The sequence below is a fragment of the Lampris incognitus genome, chromosome 2, assembly GCF_029633865.1.
Source record: "Lampris incognitus isolate fLamInc1 chromosome 2, fLamInc1.hap2, whole genome shotgun sequence".
In the NCBI taxonomy this organism is placed as follows: domain Eukaryota; kingdom Metazoa; phylum Chordata; class Actinopteri; order Lampriformes; family Lampridae; genus Lampris; species Lampris incognitus.
This window is the reverse complement of record NC_079212.1, coordinates 23,644,983-23,651,778: the sequence shown is the minus strand read 5'-3', so window position 1 is coordinate 23,651,778 and position 6,796 is coordinate 23,644,983.

Below are 6,796 nucleotides of genomic sequence, written 5' to 3'. Positions count from 1 at the left end.
CACTGAAGAGGTTAAACAGCTGTACTTTCTGGGAGAAGTTGGCAAAGACAGTAGTCAGGAACATTCGCTCCGCCATCTTTGTTCAATATTTTTGACATTCTATTGCGTCATGACCATGGTCATGACAGACCTAGTAGGCTACAGGGCGCCCCTAGCGGCATCTGTGAGATACGTGTCAATGAACACGTATAAGTGACTTGCAGAAGCGTGTCCCTACACACGTAAAGAGGAGGCAACCGGTCTGACAGATTAACATTGCCCATCAGCAGATATGACACAAATTTTGGTATCCATGGTAGTGTCATAGCAGCTATTTTGAGTAAGTTTTTGCTTTCTAGTCATTTTCTGAGTCTCTGCTGCTGTCACTGTTCTCAGTGTGTATACTGCTGCATTTGGTTGCCAATCCCTGGCAACGGCACTATATGTAGCATGGAACTGCCTTCCTTGTACAGGCGCAGTTCTTCTGGCAGCCTTTGACACATCCACGTGAGATTGTCCTGTTCGTTGACACATGCCAGGCTGGCTGTGTAGATGGAACCGGAACTGCATTTCCATTATCCAGAGACCATCCAAATTCCGTGCATGCGGGAATTTCTGGCTTTGCGATGTGTGTATTCTTGTCATTGATGGTTGCCAGAACAGTCCTTTCAGGTGCAGGAGAAATGCGTTCTCTGTTGGGGTTAGTAGCGCTAAGAGCGTTGATCTGTTGTTCAGGTACTTGTATGCGCTCAGTTTATAATATCAACGTTAGTTTGCCGACCGGCACTGTAATGTCCGTAGACGCCTTATCTTACTGACATAAGAATAATTCAAGAATGAGCCGACTTCGTAGGTTCTTAACTGTGTAGCTTTTACTAGCGTTCGTTCATCATACAACCTTCATAACATCAGCGTCTAACTTCCTGTATACGTCACACGCACTGCATGTACACCCGTGAGTAGGTCAAGTTAAACAAGTGACAGGACCTTCAAAATAATAACATCTTTCATTCACTACATCTCCCCCTCTAAGATGATTTTCTAAACATTTCTCTGAACATTTACTGCTAACAATTTTAACTCCAGTTTAGCAACTCCTGACTTTAACCGTAGCTTTATTTGACAAATAAAATAATACCATTTTCTTTCTTTCAGCAACTGTAAAACAGAAAGAGCAAAGACATCCAACATCTTTGATTTACAGTGTCCACCATTTTACTGACAGGCCTGGGGTGTAAGCTTTAAAGAGTCCATAACTCAACTGAAATATTTATATTTTAATTCCAACCTGTATATCACCCCCCTTTTCACACAAAAAATAAAAAAAATCTCCCACAGTACACAAGTCCATACGTCTCACAAATCCAGCCGGATTGCTGGCTTGCTCACCCTGCCAGAGCGAGTAACATGTGGTGTGGAAGTTGGCATTTCTGCTGCTCGGGACTCATCCGTGTTTCCACTCTCCCCTGGAATGACATGGTCAGGATCCCCGCTGACAAAGGTGAGTGTTTTGAGTGTGGCCAACAGGTGGCGCCTGTTCCTCCTGTAATGTTCACCTTGAGCTGTCTCCACTATGTAGGATCTGGGAGTGGAGCTCTGACTGTGAACAACTGCTGGCATTGTCCATGTTTTCTGTCCATCAAGTTTGGTGGGTACTGCGTCACCCGAGTTCAGTGGGCGCAGTGTCCGCACGCCGTTCCTGCGGTTGTAGTAGAAAGCCTGCCTCGATTTGGCTGCGGCGTCAGCGGTTTTGATCAGTTCCTCTTTAGGCCAGGCCGGTTTCAGGTTATGCTGCAATGTGGGTAAGGTGGTTCTGATTCTCCTACCCATGAGCAATTCCGCTGGACTGGCTCCAGTGGAAGAAGAGGGTGTAGCTCTGTATGTCAACAGGGCGAGGAGAGGGTCTTCCTGTCTTAATATGCTTTTGGCTATCTGAACAGCCCTCTCTGCCTGTCCATGGGAGCTCACTTGACATTAAAGGCTCTTTTCTCTGTGTGTTCTTGTGTTCTCTGCAGAACTGACATTGCTGTATCTTTGTTGTAATGTGCTCCGTCATTTTGGGCCACCACACTGATAGGCTAGCTCTCTCTCTGCACTTAACTATCCCCTGGTGCCCGTCGTGTATTCTCTCTAAGATCACCTCCCTCATCTCTGTGGGAATGACGATATGACTGCCTCTAATGACTAAACCATCTACCTCAGATAACTCCCCTCTCACCTGATAAAAGTATCTGACTGTCTCCGGCACTTTATTGACATACTCAGGCCAGCCATGTCTGATGAAGCCCAACACTGTCTGGAGCTGCAGATCCCCATCCGTGCTCTGTTTTATCTCCTGCATCCTTTGAGGTGTGGCAGGCACCTGGCACACGATGGCATCGATGTGCGCTGCAACATCATCATGAGAAGCACCATCTCCGTAGCGCTGCTCTGGGCCTCTGGAGAGTGCGTCAGCCACAGCTAACGTTTTGCCTGGTGCATATTCAGCTACTGCATTGAAACGCATCAGCCTCATTAACAGTCTCTGGCACCTAATTGGCACATTATCCAAGTCTTTGCTGTTCATGAGAAGCACTAGTGGTTTATGATCGGTGACAAGTCTGAAACTGTCAAGCCCAAACAAGTACTTCTTGAACCTTTCACATGCCCAGACGCTGGCTAAGCACTCTTTCTCGATCTGTGCGTACCTTGTCTCTGCGTCACTCAGCCGTCGGGAGCAGTAGGCCATGGGCTTCCAGTGTTCCCCGTGCTGCTGGAGCAGAACGCCCCCCAGCCCGTAGCTGCTGGCATCTGCTGACACCACCGTAGCCTTAGTGACGTCATAAAAGGTGAGTACCGGGGCGGTGGCGAGTGCTGCTTTAAGGTCTTGGAATGCTGTGTTCTGTGCAGGTCCCCACAGCCACTCTGTCGTTGCTTTAAGCAGTCCATAAAGCGGCTGACCTACAGTGGACAGCTCTGGGACGTATTTTGCCAAATAGTTCACCATCCCGAGGAACCTCTTGAGTTCCGTCACGTTCTGGGGCTGAGGAAAGTTCTCTATTCCGGCCACTTTGTCCGGGTCAGGTCTGATGCCTGCCTCGTCGATGACGTGACCAAGGAAGCGGACTTGTTTCTGTTTGAACTTGCATTTCGCTTGGTTCAGTTTGAGACCTGCTGTTTCAATGACCCCCAGCGCCTCTGCTAGGTGCCGGTCATGGATTTCCTCAGTCTCTCCATGTATAAGGATGTCATCCATGTACACCTCTGTGCCCTCTAGCCTGGTCAGAGTTTCCGCCATCTTTCTCTGGAAAACCTCTGGAGCACTCGTTATACCAAATGGAAGGCGGCTGAAAGCATACCTCCCAAATGGGGTGATGAAAGTTGTGAGCCCCCAGCTGTCTTCATGCAAGAGGATCTGGTAAAACCCACTTGCTGGATCCAACGTTGTGAAGAACTTTGACCCTGCGAGCCTTGGCATTATTTCCTCCATAGTGGGCAGCATGTATTTCTCACGTTTCACCGCTCGATTCAGCCTCCTGAGGTCAGCGCAGCAGCGAACCTCTTTCTTGTTCGGTTTCAGCACCAGCACCATAGCGGCGCACCATTCTGTGAGCTGAGTCACTTTTTCAATAATGCCCTCATTTTCCATGCGCTGCAGTTCTTTCTTAACCAGTGGTACAAGTGGCAGCGGTATCCGTCTGGCTGTATGCACCGCGTATGGCTGGGCACCCTCCACCAGAGCTATTTTCACTGGGTCTGTTTTCAGCAGTCCACTTAAACCGAAAACTCCACTGACCTCATCCATCCGCTTCACTAGAGCCATCTCCACTGCCTCTGGACGACTCAGCAGACAGCTGCCTCTCCCCTTGATCACATACACTGGAAAGGAATATTGTTTCTCCTTGTAGTTGGTTGTGGCTTGAAACTGTCCTATGCAGCTGATGTTTCCACCTGGGCTTATGAAGCATGTGTCAGGAGGTCCCAGTTTTATGTTTGGCTTCAGCTTTTTAAATGTCCCTTGGTTGATAACAGTAGCATCAGCCCCCGTGTCAATTTTAAAGGTTATTGGTACATCACTTATTGTTAAACTAACAGTCCAATCTTCCTGACTGCTCTCTTTGCCAACTTCTCCCAGAAAGTACAGCTGTTTAACCTCTTCAGTGACTTCTCTCACCGCTTTAGAGTGACATACACGCTCCCAATGTCCCTTTTTATGACACTTGTTGCACTTACTGTTCATTGCAGGACACTTCCGCTCATCGGTGTGCTGCGTCTTGCCGCACCTCCCGCATTCATCTACTTTGTTGGTTGCAGGACTGCTGCCACCATGACGCTGTCCGCCCTTTTTCTTTTGGTGTCCGTCGGACAACATTGACGTTAGCCAGCTGGGCCTCTGGTTGGTTAGCTTGGAGGCTGAGCTGCTTTGTTATTGCCTCCGCCTGGTGCACTTGTTCAATGACTTTCACCAGAGTAAGGTCCGCTGTGAGCTGGAACTGATGGGAGAGCACTTTGTCTTTTATGCCCACTACCAGACGATCTCTGATATGTTCATCCCTCTTGTCCCCAAATTCACAGTGTTCAGACAGCTCATACAATGTCCGGATGTACATCTCCGCTGTTTCTCCTGGCTGCTGGCTACGTTGATAGAAGCACGCCCTCTCATGTATGATGTTACGGCGGGGAATAAAGTAGTCGTCGAACTTTTTCAGTACAATATCATAGTCCACTTTATCATCCTCCGCCGAGAAGTCAAACGAGCTGAATATCTTTTCAGCCTCGCTTCCCATTGCATAAATCAGCGAACTCGCTTGAATCTCCCCGTCGTCTTTATCCAGCTTTGTCGCGAGCCTGAAGCGCGAAAACCGTTGTTTCCACTCCGGCCATTCAACGGGGCAGTCAAACTTGAATTCACTCGGCGGATTAAACTTCGGCATGACCGCTCGTGTTCAGATACACAGACTATTCTGACACCATGCAATGTCCGTAGACGCCTTATCTTACTGACATAAGAATAATTCAAGAATGAGCCGACTTCGTAGGTTCTTAACTGTGTAGCTTTTACCAGCGTTCGTTCATCATACAACCGTCTAACTTCCTGTATATGTCACACGCACTGCACGTACACCCGTGAGTAGGTCAAGTTAAACAAGTGACAGGACCTTCAAAATAATAACATCTTTCATTCATTACAGGCACGATCTTCTCAGGGTAAATATTTTCCCGGCTAAGGCTCCCTTGTTGCATGTTTAGAACATTTTTAGGTAGCTAACGTTCTGCCCGTTTAAAAAGATCGTGAAACATAGCCTTTGTGGCAAAATAACGTTAATCTACTCTACTACTACTACTTTCGGCTGCTCCCGTTAGGGGTCGCCACAGCGGATCATCCGTTTCCATTTCTTCCTGTCTTCTGCGTCTTCCTCTGTCACACCAGCCACCTGCATGTCTTCCCTCACCACATCCATAAACCTCCTCTTTGGCCTTCCTCTTCTCCTCTTCCCTGGCAGCTCCATATTCAGCATCCTTCTCCCAATATACTCAGCATCTCTCCTCCACACATGTCCAAGCCATCTCAATCTTGCCTCTCTTGCTTTGTCTCCAAACCGTCCAACCTGAGCGGTCCCTCTAATATAATAGTTCCTAATCCTGTCCTTCTTCGTTACTCCCAGTGAAAATCTTAGCATCTTCAACTCTGCCACCTCCAGCTCCGCCTCCTGTCTTTTCGTCAGTGCCACTGTCTCCAAACCATATAACATAGCTGGTCTCACAACCATCTTGTAAACTTTCCCTTTAACTCTTACTGATACCCTTCTGTCGCAAATCACTCCTGACACACTTCTCCACCCACTCCAACCTGCCTGCACTCTCTTTTTCACCTCTCTACTGCACTCCCCGTTACTTTGGACAGTTGACCCCAAGTATTTAAACTCAAATGGGGAAGAGAACACTGCCCAGCGTATGGCAAGACCTGCAATGCTTGTGGCACAGCCAATCACTTTGCGAGAGTTTGCAATAAAAATAAGAAAAAGGATGGTAAACTCCACGCAGTTGAGGGACTGAACATGGATAAAGACAACACAGTTATGGACACAAATGATGTGTACGCAACAGAAAGCATTGGTGCAGTGGGAACAAAAGTCAAGAAATGTTTTGTCAATCTTCACCTAAATGGCAAACTAGAGATGCAAAAAAAAAAAAACTACAGAGATGCCAGCCTGACTCAGGAGCTATGTGCAACGTCATGAGTCTCAGGGACAAAAAGAGGCTAGCTCCTAAAGCGTAGTAGCACCACACGGAAAATGTACTCAGACCAAGGTCTGCCATCATTTGGGGTCCTTACCACTGAGTGTGTTGTATGGGGCAGCAAATATAAGCTGAATTTTGAGGTCGTAAATACATGACAATTGCCACTGCTGTCAGGGTCCACGTCAGAGGAGATGGGGCTAATACACTTTACCATCCCAGAGGAGCTCAGAGTAGAAGGGCTCAACGCAGTGGACGACAGCCTCACCATGCCTCTCACCAGAAGTACAGTCATCAGAGCATATCAGGATATCTTCACTGGTCCTGCTGAGGCACTCCCGGGAGAGGTTCATTTCGACTTGGATCCAGCGGTTCAGCCAGTGCAGAGTGCACCACGCAATGTTCCGGTGGCTATGAAGGAAGCTGTGAAGGCTCAGCTCGACCAATATGAAAGAGAGGCCCATATCATATCAGTCAGTGAGATCACGGATTGAATCAGCAATATGGTCATAGTCAAAAGACCAGAAAAGCTGCGTATATGTCTACAGCTGCACCATCTCAACCAGGCACTCAGACGCTTGCATTACCTCATGCCCAC